At 36.1% G+C, this 19,910-nt stretch overlaps 1 protein-coding gene across 1 annotated transcript in view; it reads right to left on the bottom strand.

Annotated features, from left to right (window-relative positions):
• LOC113519309 (uncharacterized) overlaps positions 1 to 15,611 on the bottom strand; it is a 133,776-nt gene extending 118,165 nt beyond the window's left edge. The window contains exon 1 of the mRNA XM_052899632.1: positions 15,298 to 15,611. The gene's annotated coding sequence lies outside the window, so the exon portion shown is untranslated. The remainder of the gene's footprint in view (positions 1 to 15,297) is intronic.
• Positions 15,612 to 19,910: the final 4,299 nt, after the last annotated feature.

The following is a 19,910-nucleotide window of genomic DNA, read 5'->3' as shown; positions in this document are numbered from 1 at the left end:
TTTTACAGTAGTATTCTGTCACAAGTTATTTGCATTCTAATGTTTCAAAACGTTCCCCTGTAAAATATATGTTTTTCAGTTTCGTAAGTTTACCATAAAGGTGACGATATGTGTTACTGTACTGATGCTTTCTTAAGTAATCGTATTGAGAGGCTATAAAGCTCAATCAGTTGATAAAATAAATAAATAAATTATAATAATAAATGACTATGTTGCCCTGGCATAGAATAAATCATGTCCTATCCCGTGAGTATGGTTAGAGGCGACTAGCGGAACTTAATGATCGAAAGATAGACAGCAGCGTTCCTTCTTAAAACATCACCAAAGCCTAACTGCGGTTGCCAACTCGTCTGCCAAGCGTGGCAACTACTGACAACAGCCCTCTTATGAGGAAAGCCTATGTTCAGCAGTGGACTGTTAAAGGCAGATATAAATAAAAAAGAAGTAGGATTTATATGTTCACTATACATAGGTATCTTTCATATCTGTAGGCGACAGTCCCCACTTTCCATTAGATGACGTCTTGATTATCATGACGTCACTGAATTGTGACCTTGGTCAGTGGCTCATCTTTCAATTATCATGGGTTTGTTCCGAGCATAAAACAAATATTGTTTGTACTTATAAGTGTTATATATATATATATATATATATATATATATATATATATATATATATATATATATATCTGTTATATATGTACCTATTATCAAACAGAATAACCAAGCTACGCCTATAGACATGAGCAGTACCATGGACATAACAGAGTATACTGTTTAGCCAACGATACCCCCCATGCGTTGCTAATCCTGAGGACACAGATGTTATTCCTCTGTACCTTGTAAATTCACGCCATTAATAAATATTGTTTGCCATTTGCAGCAATAAAACAAATTAAGAGTCAATATGACGCGTCCCCGTAAGCGTCCCACAGCGATATCCAGTAATTACCCCACGTTAATTAAAGCCCAAAATGGAAATTAACATTTTATTTTGCGATTCCGAAAACCGGGCCCAAGTTTTAATAGATGCTAGAAAGACGACCAGGTGTTATTATCGCCGCTTTTAATTTATCAGACAAAAGTTGCCAACTTGGGGTAAATTTATTAATTTTAAATGTGTTTCGTGATTACAATGACGTAATTATACTTGTAACCGACTTCGAGAAGAAGGTTTACAATTCTAGGTTACTCATACTCATTTGGAGACTAGAATCGTAAACATATTTAATAGAACTAATTTTTTATAATTAGTCTAGCCACGACAAATTTATATCGCTAAGTCAGTGAAAACCTGTTATTGGCTTTTTATATAGATAAGTTGTTATTGTTTTAAGCTATAAACTGTAAGCTGTTGGTTTTTCAATAAATAAATAAATAAACCATATATTTATTTCTTATTCTTAAATTGAATATGTATCTAACTACAGACGGTATCGAATCCTTAACTTTTAAGAGAGATTTTGCCTTACTCTATATGTTCTACCGCTTGTACAACGGATTGTGCTCAAAGGATTTGTCGAATATGACATCCACGGCCACTTTTTACCATCGTACGGCTCGCAATTGATAGTGAGTTCACTCTCATACCCTACAGCCTAGATGGTAGCGTACAACGCGGTTTCAGAAATATTTTCTCCTACGAAAACTCAGGTTATGGAATGAGCTCCATGCCGAGATTTTTCCAACAAACTGGAAGCATGGAATTCTTCAAAAGGAGGATAAAGAGATTTCTTCAGTATCAGCAACGCGCGCAATACCTCTGGTATTGCAGGCGTTCGTAGGTTACGGTAACCGCTTACCATTAGGTGGGCTGTACGCTTGTTTGCCACCTCAGTGGTATAAAAAAAATTTGTACATTTTTTACCCAATGAAAAACGCAACAAAAAAAATTTGCTAAATAGTGTAAGTGTAAAAACTACTGAACGGGTTTTAATAAAATTTGGTCTACGGATAGATTATATACTAAATAAACACATAAAATACTTTATGTATTGATTTACGCGGATAAAACCGTGGAACAGAGCTAATGTAAAATGTAAAGAAGAATGACGTATTCGTATTTGATATAAAAATATATCCGTTTATAAGGTCGCGGAATTTAATATTCGTACATTGATGGATTATGTGAATAATGACATGGAAGGAAGGGAACACATAAGTGATGGGGAGACAGTAGAATGAAACCTCTATAAATGACGTGACAATGACTTTAACAAAAAAAAAGTTGCTTCAGTATTCACTAGTTATCTGAATAGAATTATTTTGTTTAATACCGCTACCATCAGTATGTGTGTGACTTTGTACAAAAGTCGATTGCGTGAGTACCTCTGTCCCATTCGTGTTTCAACCGTGAAGCAGTTGTTTGCATGGCTGTGTTTCGGTTTGAAGGGTGGGATATGGCGTGAATTTACAGGGTACAGAGGAATAACACCTGAGTCCTCAGGAATGGCAACGCATGGGGGGCATCATGGGCGAAACAGTATACTCTGTTATGGCCATGGTACTGCACATGTCTGTCTATAGACGACGGTTATCACTTTCCATCAGGTGGGCCGTCAGCTTGTTTGCCATTCTAAGTTGTATAAAAAAAAAGACTGCCAACATTCGAAGACTAACTACTGCTTTCAAATACAGAAGCTTCCATCATCATCATTTCAGCCATTATACGTCTACTGCTGGACATAAGCCTCCCCCATAGACTGCCATAAAGATCGGTCCTGAGCCACCTGCATCCACTGACTCCCTGCAATGCATTTGAAATCGTCACTCCATCTAGTAGGGGGTAAGTACACTATATTTACTCGTAAGGAGTTGCCACTCAAGTACCTTCGTTCACCATCGATTGTCGCTTATTCGGAATATGTGACCAACCCAAACACTTCCACTGCCATTCCCAGCCACTTCAGCTTGCTTATCCTTTGGATTATATCAGTTATTTTGGTTCTTTTGCGGATATCCTCGTTTCGAATTCAGTCAAGCAAATAAACTCCGCGCATAGCCCTCTCCATAGGGGAGAAAAGGATTGTTAGCAATGGAGTTTGACAGCCCCATTGCTAGCAATATGCCCTGTTAGGTCGACCTCCATGTGGTTCCCCCTGGAAACCATCGTGAACAATTCTTGTTGAATTCGTCACGACGGGCTAACTGACCTGCTTCATCCTCACCTATCATCCTTCACTGGTGCCCCGCCGGTGTATATCGATAGCGCAGGTGGGGTTACCATTCCATCATCACTTATAAAAAAAAGCCCTCTCCATAGCCCGCTGAGTAACTTGTAGCTTTTGCTTACGGGCAATGGTGTAGGACCATGTTTCGGTTCCATAAGTCATCACTGGCAACACGCACTGGTTTAAGAGCTTCTTCTTCAAACTCTGAGGTATTTTCGATTTTTTATTATATATATATAAGGATTATTACAATATGTATGTGTAATTCCGATACATTTATTATTATTATTATTCACTTTTTACACAAATTCTCATCTCCCCTCTTAAGGAGAGGAGATGACAACTAACCCCCAGCAGAAGCACAGTCGGCCGGGGTTCAGGGCCCCAGGGAGAGAAACCGACGTACAATGCGGACAGTATCTAAGAGCACCGCTTTCTGCATCTTTCCCGGGAGTGAGCCGCCTCGGAATCCCAACCATCTGAGATGTTCCAGACTGGTTGGGATAAGAACGTTCACCGACATAACGATTAGAATGATTTCGGTGGACGTCACCGCCACATTTCGGTCACCTCGTGAGCCAGGTCGAGATATTTTCTCTTTTTCTCTATTATTATTACTATTATTTATGTTAAAGTTTTAATATTCTTTGTGGCAGAATAAGATTGCTCTTTAATTTTCTTCTGACTGAAAACCGTACCTTATTCTAGCAGATAATTTCCAAACTCTATTTGTGAACTACACTTATTTAAATGATGGTATTAAACGGGACAATACAATACCAATTTTCTTCGACGCAAAATGTAGGTCGCCGTGACAATAAACAAGCGGCAAGTGCCACCCGAAGCATGTCACAGGTAGGTTACATAAAAAATTAAATTTATTTACTTTTCCTATATAACAAAAAAATATTTTAACATAATTGACTAACAAGGTTTTTTTTTATACAACTTAGAATGGCAAACAAGCTGATGGCCCACCTGATGGAAAGTGGTAACCGTCGCCTATAAACATGAGCAGTACCATGGACATAACAGAGTATACTGTTTCGCTCATGATACCCCCCATGCGTTGCCATTTCTGAGGACTCAGGTGTTATTCCTCTGTGCTCAGTAAATTCACGCCATATCCCACCCTTCAAACCGAAACACAGCCATGCAAACACAACTGCTTCACGATAGAAACACGAATAGGACAGAGGTACCCAAGCAATCGACTTTTGTACAAAGTCTCCCTCTGGTAATAGTAAGAAAACGGTAAGAAAAATGACAAACAAGCTGACGGTCCACCTAATGCAAAGTGATAACCGTCGTCTATAGACCTTAATAATATGTTTACCTAAATCAGCCTTTCCCAATGTGGGCGATAATGCCCCCTTATGGTCGCTACAAGCCTAGAAGTAAGAGACCCAGAAAAAAAATGGCGTTGTATAGAGACTTGGGGGGTGATTTGTTGATCTTGAACTAATAGTGGTTTTTAAGTAGGTGAAAAAATGGGGGCGTTATAAAATAATTTATTCTTTTTTTTTTTACAACACAGGAGGCAAACGAGCATGCGGCTCACCTGATGGTAAGTGACTACCACCGCCCATGGTCACCCACAACACCTACGGCATTGCAGGTATGCTGCCGGCCTTTTAAAAAGGAATATGCTCTTTTCTTGAAGGTTATGTTGTCGTATCGGTTCGGAAATACTGCTGTTGGAAGTTGATTCCAAAGAGTGGTTGTGCATGGGAGAAAGTGCCTTGAAAAAATTTATTCTCAAAATGGACAGTAGACAAAATAAGTTTGGAAACCCCTGGGCCTATATAATCGCATTAATTGCAGTTTTCTATAAAACCACAACTAAAAACGTTCTGTTAAGCACATTTCGTATCGTCATAATCATTTTAACAACCACTAGTTAGCTTTCTTTTCAAAGACGAGTTAGAGTAACGTGCGACCGAACTTTTGTTCAACGGTATTGATCTTTCGATACAGTTTCCAAAACTGTCACATATGGAATCAAAGTTTTTGGTTTCATACGTGACACGTAACACGGGCACGTAACTGGTCACTTTGAACAAAAAAACATGTCTATCAAATCTGTGTAACCTAGTTTAATGTATTTTAAAATTTTACACTTTAAATGAATTATATAGATACTCTATATTATTTCCTCCTAAAAAATAACAATAATTTACTTATTACAGATACAAACAATTATAAGAATTGATCACAGTGAGAAAAGAAGGGCAGCCTTATCGCTAAGAGCGATCTCTTCCAGGCAACCTTTGGATGGAGAGGAGTTATTTAATAACAGTTTGATCGGAGGCACGATGAAAATTCATATTTAATTTCATATAGATATATATTAGAAAACCTCTGCAGGAAACTCATTTCATAACTTGAATGTTCGTGGGAGAAAACATCCATAACATGTGGGAGAAAAAATAATTGAAACATGCTCATCTCTCTACCATAAGCTTCCTTAGTCACCTCTTACGACACCCACAGGAAAGGAAGGAGTGAGCTATTCTATGCCATTACCTACACGGCAAATGTTAATATTTTAATATTGGTAATAATTATTAAATGAACGTTTTTCAAGGCACTTTCTTCCACGCACAACCATTTTTTGGAATCAACTTCCAGCAGCAGTATTTCCGAACCGATACAACAACATAACTTTCAAGAAAAGAGTATATTCCTTTTTAAAAGGATGGCAGCACACCTACAATGTTGCTGGTGTTGTGGGTGATCATGGGCGGCGGTAGTCACTTACCATCAGATGAGCCGCATGCTCGTTTGCCCCCTGTGTTGTAAAATAAAAAAGCGTAAATTTTAATATTTCGAAAATAATAAAAGTGGCGATCAAATTAAAGGGGCATAATTGATGCGGACTCGAATTGGAAATTAATTTCCAATAAAACACATTTATTTATAATTAAACAAACCTGTGAGTCCACAGTAATAAGCCCATACCAAATGCTAGAACTCCCTTGACACAATATTAATTTGCATTCTCCAGGAACCAAGCGATTTTTCTTTATCCGAGATGAAATGGAATTTGTTTCAATACGACATTTATAGAGCAAAATGGTATCTAATATTTTGTTTAAGATTTACACAAAATAATGTTTCATTACAGGTCGATAAACAGTATGTTTTTATTTATTTTTGAATAAATGAATGAATAAAACCTATTCATTATTCCTTTTAAAGAATGATACAGATTATTTTATTATTAACAATATGTAAATAAACAAAATTGATATTTAATTATATAAACTTTATTACATAAAAGCAAGACAAAGAGGCAACAATGGGCGGCCTAATCGCTAAATAGCGATCTCTTCCAGACAACATAAGGACAGAGAGAATTAATTAAAATTATTATTTCTATTTATATATTCATTATTATTAGTACATTACTGCAACGGCCAGCAACTGATTGCAGGCATTGATGGACGAACGTTCAAATATGGGCCGAGGCGTAGCCGAGGCACACATACGTGAGTCCATCAAAAGGTCATCCCATTTTTAAATTACAGGACAAATATGAGTTTACATAGTAATTTATCTGGCCGCAAAACACGATAGATATGGATTTTCATACAATTTTTGCCGGCCGCTGCCCGCATGTATCTGGCCAGTACGGCAACTTTAATTTATCTCGTAGAAGATTGTCAAAATAATGCTCATATTTCCAAGCATGTTTGGGAAAAAAAATAATACCTACAGTTTACAGTGTATTATAGTAAGTCCAATACATTATAGGCAGTCGATATGTAAATTACTTATAAACAATTTCAGTCAAAAAGTAATTAATATACAAAATGAATAATTAATAAATTAACAAAATAGAATGCCAAATTTAAGTCAAATAACAGAAAAATTATATATAATTATACATAATGTATGCATCTTAGAATGGTAAACAAGATGCCGGTTCACCGTTCTGTTATCAGTTATCACCCATATTCCACCAAATTCAAAATTGGAAGAGATTTTCGATTCACTTGTATTTTTTTTTTTTTTTGTTTACTGCCTCATAACTCCGTCAGTTCTGAATCGATTTGGAAAATTATTTTTTTTATCTGGAAAGATATATTTACAGATTGGTGCCATAAAACATTTATTAAACTCATTTCAGTAATTTATTTTTTAAATGAAAATAACTAGTTTTTCCAGAATTGAAGTAGATCTTTTTTTATTATTATTAATTCGTCACCACAGAGATCATTCATATTCTTTTAGCAAATAAAAATACATTTGAATTTTTATTAATCATTTTAACTGCGACATACAAATTAAAAGAAAAAATCATTACATAATTACCTTCACTTCGTACGACCATTTCTAATGATCCCATATGGAGATTATATTTATATAATTAGAAGAAGCAAAAACATAATTTTTATCTGTCTATTTCAAAGTCTCTTCCGGCATCAGGCAAAAATTGCACCAAATCGGATAATTGCCTTGAAAAATGTAAGACAAATGTATTTTCTGTACTAAAACATAATTCCAACTATATCATCAGTCCCATAATGTAATATAGTCTTTATGTAAATGCACGAAGTTGTGTTCCCAAGCCGATACACTTTGAAATTATAAATCAATAACAATTATAGTTCCAATAATGGTTGTTTGAGGGAACGCACCTGCTACCACTCAGGCCGAGTGATTACAGTTCGCTATGGCTTTAGTTCGATATTGTTTTATCTAAAATTATTATATCCCCAGTCCGGTTGTTTGTCTCTTAATATATTTAGTTTGGGAAGCGTTTCCTTTCAAATATAATTAAAGATTGTTTGGGCTTTGCCAAACCAACCGATTTCAACTGTGACAAAACTAGATAGTTTGGTAAAAAATTCTATGGAACTGATCTATTAGTATATCCTTTCAGACAAAAGAAACATGTTGTGGTTGCCTCTTAATGTAAGAACAGTTAGTCATAATCCACCAGTGTATTGTATTGAAATATTTTGCTTATGTTGGCGATCCTATAAATAAATAAATAAACAGATATCTGGCCTGTTCATTTCAAGACTTCTTCATTCCTATAACACGAGTATTTGAAAATGTTAATTCAGTTTTACTAATATAATTACAAAATAAACAAAATATATATGTTTTCTTTATTGCACTAAAACATATAGTAATAGTAACAATTAGAAACAATGTAAGCAAAAGTGAATTTATCTCCTCTGCAACAAAAGGTTGCCTGGAAGAGATCGCTTTTAGCGATAAGGTCGCCCATTGTTTTCTCACTGTGATCATTTCTTGTAATTGTTTGTATTTATAATAAATTTACTATTGTAATCTTTTGGACGTGTTTCATCCTAATTTATAAAATAAAAAGTATTTATACACTATGTATTTGAGTTTTTTATGTAACATTTATTAAGATGATTGCTGTGCCTTTCCAAGGTTCATATTGATACTGTACCTCTAATGTTTAAACGTTATGTTTAATGTTACAACACGAAAATACAATAAACGATTGAATTGAATTTATCCACAATAAGTTTACTATCGTAATCTTTTGTAGGGAACAATAAAGAATATCTATCTATCTCTGAAATATTATGAGCAACCAAAAAAAATCTGAACTCAACATAATTTCTTTAAATTTACCAATTTTAATCCACTAAAATGATTAATTACTGTCCGGAATACTGCATATCGATAATACAATATTGCGATGACTTAATTAATAATTGATGCAAAATAATTAAATCAGTTTCCGTGATTTGCATTAATCCTGGATTACGTTTAATTCTGTTTGCACGCTTAAAATTTTAACACAGCTTTCGTCTGTCGTTTTAAATTAATAATAAACAGGTGGGTATTTTAATTTTCTTTTTAATGGACGACAATGGATTAAGCTCGCCACTTGTACGAAGTTTTGTTATGCAATAAGGAATAAATAAATGGATTGGTAGCCCCGCCTGCGCAAACGGTATACGCTGGTACCAGTATGGGATGATATGTGAGATGAAAAGGCAGGTCAGTTAGACCATCATGATACATACACCACAAATTCAGCACGACGGTTTCCAGGGAAGATCACATGAAGGTCAACCTGACAAGGTGTCCCCCCCCCCCCCCAGGTATTTTAGAATTACGTAGATCGAAGTGACAAATTGATAATATAAACATGTAACATAGCCACAATGAAATCAGAGGAATTGAGAATCTCCGACGAATTTTTCGGATTGATACCTGCTACTGATTGTTATCACCGTACAACTCGTCTCAAACTAAAACTCCATCCCAACCATCTGGACGAGTGGCGGTCTTCCACCGTATGTTTTTCAAGGCACTTTCTTCCACGCACAACCATTATTTGAAATCAACTTCAAGCAGCAGCAATTCCGAACAAGCATACAGCGCCAGCTTCGCGTTCAGCGACAACTTGCTGCGCTTCTTGAAAAAGGAATGGAGGCGGCCCAGTATTAAGTTGGCTCTGCCTAGGACTTTCTTGATGTGAGATGCAAACGACAGTTTGGAGTCTAACGTGACACTGAAGTACTTCGTCTCCCCAACCCAAGGAATGGTCATGTCGAACATTTGGATCGGCGCGGGTGGAGTGTTCCTGCGGCTGACTGTAAAGTACGCTTTTATCGGGGTTGACCTCGACGCGCCATTTTCTAAACGAACTGGCCAATATGTCGGCAGCTTCCTGCAGCCTATTGACCGCTGCTTTTGGCGACGGACTATCCGTATACAGGGCTATGTCATTAGCGTAACGCGCTAATCACCCTCTGGAATTTTCGTAGGATGTCATTGGTATACAACGCGAAAAGAGTAGGCCAGAGAACGGCACCATGAGAGACGCCGGCTCTGATAGTACGCACGTCGTTGACGTGATAGCAATAGGATCTATTGGACAAGAAGATCCGTATTATGTGCGCAAGCCTGTCCAACACTCTCATTTTGTGCAGCTTGTAGATCGAGACGTCGTGCCAGACTTTGTCGAAGGCCTTCACTACATCGAAGAAGAACCCCATACTCCACAAAGACTATTGTATTATTAACTTGTTAAATTGTATTATTATTAACCTGCAGTTGCCTATTACCATATTAAAAATAAAACAAAGGCCAAGCGACAAACCATTTTATTTCACAATGCACACAACAAATTTAAATTGTTGCTTGTAACTAGTAAACAACAATGTGTTGTGTTATTGTCTTATTTTATGGAAAATATCGTGTCCAATTTGAAAGTTTATGACTCCTGTTCTAAACGATAATACAATATAGACATTTTATAATATTGTTGTGCATTTAACCAGAGGAAGACTTTGTACAAAAATCGTTTGCTCAGGTACCTCTGTCCCATTCGTGTTTCTACCGTGAAGCAATTGTTTGCATGGCTGTGTTTCGATTTGAAGGGTGGAATATGGGAGTGAATTAATAGAGTATAGGTATTATATAGTACACCTGAGTCTTCAGGAATGGCAACGCATGGAGGGTATCATGGGCGAAACTAATCGAGCTTTCTTGATGTAATGGGACAGAGGTACTCAAGCAATCGACTGGCAGTAGATTTAAAAAAACAATAACTGTTTAAAAACACTTATTATTAAGTTTACTTGTATAGAAAATTATTTTATTTTACTACACAAAATGTTATAATTCGGAGAGATCACTTCACTATTTTCACGAAATATGTAGCATTGAAAATGTTTATAATTAATGAATGAACAAATTCAATGAACTGGTTACATAGATTTCATAGAAACGGCATTTTATTCGAAATGACTTGAGCAACAACTAAATAAATAACTAAATACTGCTCGTGGAAAAATACAAAAGCACACGAGTTAGAAACTCGCGTTCTCTCTTTTTAATTCATTGAAAGCTGTGAACTTTCGTTTCGACGCTCGAACCACCTCAACGTTGTAGACTGGGTAGGTATTTCGCCCACACTTATATTCTTCGCCAGTAATATTGGATCACGAACAAATGTGATTAAATTAAAAAACTTTTAAATTACGTACCTAGCTATTTTCGTGTAGCAAAAAACATGCTGTCTGCTTTAATAGTTTTCGGTTTCATTTTTTTATGAATTTTTAACAATTCATAGAAATATTCTTAACCTTTTTTTTTATACAACTTAGAATGGCAAACAAGCTGACGGCCCACCTGATGGAAAGTGGTAACCGTCGCCTATAGACATGACTTTTGATAAAATTCTTAAGGATAACATAAAAACGTGACTACACATAATAAAATTATGTTCCACAATTGTGCCAAAATCAGTTATTTTATTTTAAAAACCAAACAACTAAACCGATTTTAATGAAATGTCTATGGAACAATCTGTAAGTAATTTCTTTTAGATAAAAAAAGATTTTTTCCAAATCGGTTTTCAACTGACGGAATTATGAGGTATAAAAAAATACAACCGAATTGAGAACCTCTTTTTTTTTTAAGTCAGTTGAAATTTAATTTCGTTAAAAAGAAAATAAATTAACAAAAGAGAGTTTATTAAAATTTTCTGAAGAAGATCTATATTTTCTAGGTAATAATATAAATGCTATCTAGTTATATTAAAATATAAAAAGTATCTAGTTATATTTAATCTATACCTATTTAGGTAACCATATTATTGCATAGATTATTTTCCAATTTAGTATATTATATTTATAAGGATAGTGGCGACTCTTAAATAACGTAGTGTTCTTACTCTGTGGGCACAGATAATGTGCTAATGTGCTATCTGTAGCTATATTTGTAGGTTAAAAAAGAGAACACGTAAATTCAACAACGATTGAATTTTATTTTCGAACTAATGCCATGTACGGTGCGCTTTGCTCCCGGCCATTTCCCGATCCATGGGGAATTGTTCGGTGCAATAAAATAAAATGGTGTCTTTACCGCTTCATTTCTATAATATACTTACGTACTTACATTGGAGGATGTCGTAAGCAGTAATGTCCTATTCCGAAAAAATCGTCTTTGACAAAAGGAATAAAAATTGTGTGAAAAAAATAGATAAACTCTTTATTGAATATTTTATCTTGCAGAAGTCTTACCACAGGGAGACTTTGTACAAAAGTCGTTTGCTTGGGTACTTCTGTCACATTCGTGTTTCTACCGTGAAGCAATTGTGTTTGCATGGTTGTGTTTCGGTTTGAAGAGTGGGATATAGCAGTGAATTTACATATTACAGAGAAATAACACCCGAGTCCTCAGAAATGGCAACGCATGAAGAGTATCATGGGCGAAATAGTATACTCTATTATGTCCATGATACTGCTCATGTCTATAGGCGACGGTTCCTGCTTCCCATCAGGTGGGCCGTCAGCTTGTTTGCCATTCTATCACAGCCATGCAAACACAACTGGTTCACGGTTGAAACACGAATGGTACAGAGGGACCCAAGCAATCGACTTTTGCACAAAGTCTCCCTCTGGTTAAAATATTTCTCTAATATTAGTAACCTTTCCACTCACATGTCTAGAAAAAGGTTTTCTACAAATATATTTGAATATAAATGTAATGATAGATAGATAGATAGATATACTTTATTGTTTCCTCCAAATGATTACAATACAAACAAATTACAAGAAATGATCACAGTGAGAAAACAAATGGGTGGCCTTATCACTAAAAGCGATCTCTTCCAGACAACCCTCGGATGGAGAGAAGTAATTAATTATAAACAGTTTTTAATTAAATTAATTAATTTAATTAAATAATCTATCCTATAATTTAATTGGTCAAGTTTTAGATTATATAGACAGAATGTCTCCACACAAATGCCCAGAAAAAAAATTTATTATTAATAATTAAATAATGAATAATTTTTTTCCAACTACAGAAATTTTATGTCGGAGATGTCGGTAGGGGCCGCCCTAGACGGACGTATGTCGACCAAATAGGCGACGTGCTGAAGAAGGGCCAAATTAAAAGTACCCGTAACCGGCGAGCGTGTATGAAAAGATTGATGAATGTGGAGGAAGCGAAAGAGGTTTGTTTGAATCGAAGCATTTGGCGTCCCATTGTTTCTGCCTACCCTAATGGGAGACAGGCGTGACAGATATGTATGTATGTATGTAGAAATTTTATGAATAATAATAATTACCTACCATTTATAATTATAATTGGTAATTTATTTTAATTAATAATTTAATTCATATACTTAATTTATTATTATCTTACATAAAACAAACATAGAACAATACAACTACTAGCCTATAGATATAATTAGAGATAAGTAATTAAAAAATAAATATATTAATAATTAGATAATTGTACAATGTGCAGAATATAAACTATTATATTTATATAAAAACTAACTTTTGCACGCTACTTCATATGCGTGTATTTCAGATGTAGATAAGTCATTGGATAGGCTTACTTCTAGTTGATGTATCAAGATAAAACAGAAGCCAATGTTTATGTTAAACATTCAAAAACACAGCCGTGTTAGTTAGACTGTGTTAGTTACTTTAATTTATTTGTTTTCTCACTGTAATTCATGATATAATTCAAGAGTTATCCTACTGTTTGTTTGTTTATTTATTACTTATTATATTATTATATTTTAATTGCTTTCTATTTGTATACAATTTTTTGTTTTTTGTTTGTTTTGTTTTGATCTTTTGTTCTTGTTTTGTAAAAGCGCACAGTGTAGACCGCATTCTTCTTCAATTAAATTATTTTTTCTTTCTTTCTTTCTTTCTTAATAATTTCTTAATTATTTGTATCTATAATAAGTTTAGTATTGTAATTTTTTTTGGAGGAAATATAATAATAATAATAATAAACCGAGAAAAAGAGAAAATATCTCGACCTGGCTCACGAGGTGACCGAAATGTGGGGGGTGACGTCCACCGAAATCATTCCAATCGTTATGTCGGTGAACGGTCTTATCCCAACGATATACTTACAAATTGGCCCCATAGAAATTTTATGAAAAAAAGTTTAGTATTTTATTTTATTATACTATGTAATGAGGGTTGTGCGCTGTTGTCTGAGATACAGGTTTTATAACCTAGTTCAGACACAAATGTTTAAACTGATCCAAATGTACAAATGAATTCGTATTTACTTTTACTGTAATTTCCAGTGCTGAGTTTGTTACAATCACGGTTATGCAATAAAGTTATTGTTATTATTTTACATTTTTAAATCACAATAACTGGTTTTACCACAAATGAGTCGATTTTTTTTATTAAACAATCAAATATATTTTTTTTTTAAGTAAGATAAGATATTACTTGCAGTACCTACTTAAAAATTTTAAGTATTGTTTTGTGTTAAAAACTATTTTTTATCACTTAATGCTCCATTTAAGGACACCATCGTGCTGAATTCCAGGCTTATTCATCACGATGGGCTAACTAACTTGCCTTTTCATCATCACCTATCATCCCTCACTGGTGCCCCGCCGGAGTATACCGTTAGCGTTGGCGAGACTACCATTGTCATCCATTAAAAAGAAACCACTTTGTATAAATTTGAAGATTGTATAAAAATCCATTGCTTGGGTACCTCTGTCTCACTCGTGTTTCCGCTACCAAGCAACATTTCTTACATAGCTGTATTTCCATATGCAGAGTGGGATATAACAGTGAAATTACTACGTGGAAAAACATAATATGTTTCTCCTCGGGAATGTGAATGCATGAGGGGCATCTAGTAATTCACAACGGGAGGCACAGTGTATTCTGTGACGTCCATATTTACTCTTTGTATATATATATAGATAGAGAATAGTTACTATTTTCGATTAAGTAAATCATCAGCTTGATTGAAATGTCAAGTTTCGGTATAAAAAAAAAATCTTTCACAAAATATGGTACACTTATCTATTATTTTGTATTTAATAAACAATTAAAATTACAAGAATATGATTAAATGTATAACATTATTTTCATAATATAAAAAATAGATTTTTTTCAATCAAGTGCGATTAAAAAAATTTCTAAGCAGATAGAGTTTGTACTCTCACCTCTTACCGCCGAACCGAAGCCGGTGTTAAGTTACCGACGCCTTTATAACATATTTTTAATATATAATTCTTATCTTCTATTATAATATGGCAAACTATTAGAGTATACTAGATTCTTTTTAAAAAAAAAAAAAAAAAAAACAAATTAATAATTATGATTATTAAAATGCCAACTTACCGAACTATGTTCCTATCATCAATTGTACTAATAATCAATACAGAACATCACACAAAAATAATCCTGCAGCAAACAATCGAAGTTCTTGAATTTTACATCAGCCAACTGTTCAACGTGGAAACGACGAAAACAAAATTTTAAAAACTATACCAATCGCACGAAAAGTCCGTTCCTAGTTTCCATTTCGAAATTGGAACGCTCGAGTGAACGGCGAGAAATAGTTCGAACGATTTAAATTTTAGTGTTCCATATTCGAATATATATTTCCACCGTCACGTCAGTCAGTATTACCACGGCCGCCGACGTTATCGCCGGCCGGTCGCCGTAGAGTCACTGCCGTGCCGTTGCGACTACGGCGCTTGTTTGCTGCCCACAGCGGATTCTCGAGTGCTCTTTATTAGCCAATTAATCTCTTTTTATATTGGAAATTCATCTTTTAACATTATCCTTTAATTTTGTATAATTCCTTCAAAGTTTACCTATTAATTATATCTGGTTCAATCACTCCGCTTGATTTATTTGGTCGTTTAGAGAGGTATTTTAATAATTACTGGTCAACGATAATTTGAACTTTAGATGGACGTCAATGATTATTTAAAAGAAAAGTATTTTTAAATTTAGAATAACTTCAAAAACATTGTGTCAATTTTAATTAAACTTCCCAATAATTCTCGGATGGCGGGAGAAGGGAAATATTTTTTTTTAATGAATGATAATGTAGTGGTAACCCCGCCTGCGCTATCGGTATACACAGGCGGGGCACCAGTGAGGGATGATAGGTGAAGATGAAGCAGGTCTGTTAGCTCATCGTGACAAATTCACTAATGAATCAAACACGATGGTTTCCAGGGAAAACCGCGAGGAGGTCGATCTGATAGAGTATATTGCTAATAGGGTTGCTAATCCGTAGTACTAACAATCCCTTTTCCCCTGGAAGAAAAATATTAATAACGGATTAGCAGATCACTAGATTCACCAGAGGGAGACTTTGTACAAAAGTCGATTGCTTGGGTACCTCTGTCCCATTCGTGTTTCAACCGTGAAGCAGTTGTGTTTGCATGGCTGCGTTTCGGTTTGAAGGGTGGGATATGGCGTGAATTTACTGGGTACAGAGGAATAACACCTGAGTCCTCAGGAATGGCAACGCATGGGGGGTATCATGGGCGAAACAGTATACTCTGTTATGTCCATGGTACTGCTCATGTCTATAGGCGACGGTTACCACTTTCCATCAGGTGGGCCGTCAGCTTGTTTGCCATTCTAAGTTCTATAAAAAAAAAAAAAAAAAGATCGACTTCCACTTTTTTTTATACAACTTAGAATGGCAATCAAGCGGACGACGCACCTGATGGAAAGTGGTAACCGTACATGAGCAGTACCATGGACATAACAGAGTATACTGTTTCGCCCATAATACCCCCCATGCGGTGCCATTCCTGAGGACTTAGATGTTATTCCTCTGTACCCAGTAAATTCACGCCATATCTCACCCTTTAAACCGAAACACAGCCATGCAAGGCAAACACAACTGCTTTACGGTTGAAACACGAATGGGACAGAGGTACCCAAGCAATTGACTTTTGTACAAAATCTCCCTCTGGTAGTACCCCCTAGAAGCAATCGTGGTTAATTCTTGTCGAATTCGTCACGGTATGCCAACTGATCTGCACTCATCCTCACATATATTATCTCTCACTGGTGCCCAATCTACATATATGCTAGACAGCCGAGGTTACCATTGCATTTTGACCTATTGAAACCCCCTATTAAGAAATTACAGTGGTGAGCATATTTCTTGTAATAATGTAAAAAATAGTAAGCCTTTTAAAACCATTCTGGTAATTACAAAAGCAAATGATGAACAAACTGTGCGTTGGCGAAAACGTATAATTCTCCTCGCGTCAGCCAATTTGTTTTTTAATGGAAAGGGTACGGTGGGATTTTTATACAAATACTATCTATTTAATTTATTGTACCAATCCAATTTCTACCAAAAAGACAGCGTCGCTAACATTGATATAAAAAAAAATTTAAATAGACAATCAAATACCAAAATGTTGGTAGGGAAAATAGTTCGTTCTTAATCAAATTTTGTACTCGTTTTTAAACTGTAATGGTATAGCGGTTCAGCAGTTTAATTCAATAACAATAACAATAATTTTTATTTTGGAATATTTTTTAATTCGTTAATATTTATTAGTAACGATATGCTTAAAACTAATGTTACTAAATATACACACACACACACACACACACACACACACACGCATGTACGCACGCACGCACGCACGCACGCATGCAAGTAGGCGCGCACGCACGCACGTACGCACGCACGTACGTACAACGGTCGAGGAATGGGCAGCAGCGTCCCACTTAATACATCACCAAAGCCTAACTGCGGTTGCTAACCCGTCTGTCAAGCGCGACAACTATTGGCAAAACCCCCTCCTCAGGATCTCCTCCTTAGGAGGAACAATTAACGGCTGGTATGATGATGAAAAAACTTTAGAAAACATTCGATTATTACATCGATCCAGCCAGGAATCGAAGCCAGCGACGTCAAAACGAACTCCACAGCACTGTACTGCGAAGTTTATAATTTTATTTTCTTCCATTTTATACAATAAATCCAGTATATACTTCGTATGACACGCTAAGCCGCTAAGTCCGACTGTTGGCAGTCTATTTAGATGACACTTCGAAAACAGCACCGCTTCAGTTGGATCTGTCTAAAATGGCCACTGTGTAGCATTAGAATTGAATCATCTCAGCCGTTACCTGTCCAATGTTGAACATAGGCCTCCCCCATAAGGAACGGTCCTAAGCCACCTGCATCCTCTGACTTCCTGCAATGCATATCACTCCATCAAGTGGAAGGTCTTCCTACACTGCGATTGCCCGTATGCGGTCGCCACTCAAGAACCTTTCTTCCCCATCGGTTGTTAGTTTTTCAAGCTATGTGACCAAGCTATTGCCATTTCAGCTTGCTTATCCTTCGGGCTATGTCGGTCACTTTGGTTCTTTTGCGGATATCCTCGTTTCGGATACTATTACGCAAAAAGACTCCGAGCATGGAATATCGTGTAGCCATGTTTCGGTTCCATAGAATTAGCTTCCATAAAAATTTTATAAGAAATAAATATGGTAGGTAAACATTAACGGCTGATATATATCAGCCATTAACTGTTCATTGCTTACCATAAGCCTCCCCCATAAAAGGGTATTTTGCCACGATTGGCAGGTGGATTGGTTACCGCAGTTAGGCTTCGGTGATGCTAGCGATTCTTCAACCATTAAGTTCTCTTAGTCGCTTACGACACCCATGGAAAGAAAGGGGTAGCCCATTCCATCCCTGAACTACACGGCATGATATGTGTTTAAGCCATTATTCATCCACTGCCGGACGTAAGCCTCCCCCATAGATTGCCATAAAGATCAGTCCCGAGCCACCCGCATCCCCGCCAGAAAAAGCGGAGCCGCCAGGGACTGGAGAGCGTTTCTTTAGTGTTACCATTGGGGATTTTGCCGGTAGTTGCCACGTTTGGCAGGCAGGTTGACAACCGCAGTTAGGTCTTTTGAGATATTTTAAGAAGGACGCTGCTGTCCATCCCTAGACCATATGTTCCTTTAGTCGTCTCTTACGACACCCACGGGAAAGGAAGGGGTGGCCCATTCTATGCCGAGAAGGACACGGCAATGATATGTATGTATGTATGTATGTAATAAGCAGTGGATCGCACTTGTTGGAAAGCATTAGGGAAGGCCTACATGTAACAGTGATGTAGACATAAGCTGAACTGGTGATGATGAAGAAACAATATCAACGAAATAATTTAATGTCAATTAAATATATTACAAATGTGAATTACATAAAGTGGCTATTTTAGCCCGTTTATTGTATATCTACCCACGGATTCCAATGAAAATCCCTTTATATAAAATAAACATCAACTCTGCTCCACCTCAAATTACATAACGGGTTATATATGTACGTTATGTAACGAGGAATTCTCTCGAAGTTGATACTGATAGAGTCTCGTTTGACTCGCCTGTATCTCATCTCAAGGTATTCACTACGACAGCTTTATTTTTTAAATATTTTTATTGTAATCGAAATCTGTCTTTTTACCTCGTTGTCACTTTTTTATACAACTTAGAATGACAAACAAGCTGACGGCCCACCTGATGGAAAGTGGTGACCGTCGCCTATAGACATGAGCAGTACCATGGACATAACAGGGTATACTGTTTCGCCCACGATACCCCCTATGCGTTGCTATTCCTGAGGACTCGGGTGTTATTCCTCTGTACCCTGTAAATTCACTGTCATATCCCACCCTTCAAACCGAAACACAGCCATGCAAACGCGACTGCTTCACGGTAGAAACACGAATGCGACAGAAGTGCCCAAGCAAACGACTTTTGTACAAAGTCTCCCTCTGGTAAAAAATTTTTCGTTTATTTTTCTTTATATTCATATACACATTTTATCATGGGGAGGGAAAAAAGAGAAAGAAATATATATATATAGTTTTTTTATCTTTAACTTATCTTCATATTTTGAACCAGTTCCATAAAAGACGTTCTAAATTCGTTTGTAATTTTTTTTTATA

Source organism: Galleria mellonella, unplaced genomic scaffold (assembly GCF_026898425.1).
Source record: "Galleria mellonella isolate WM207_F2 unplaced genomic scaffold, CSIRO_AGI_GalMel_v1 utg606, whole genome shotgun sequence".
Lineage (NCBI taxonomy): Eukaryota > Metazoa > Arthropoda > Insecta > Lepidoptera > Pyralidae > Galleria > Galleria mellonella.
Note: the sequence above shows the minus strand (reverse complement) of the source record. Positions and strands in the feature narration are given on the sequence as shown.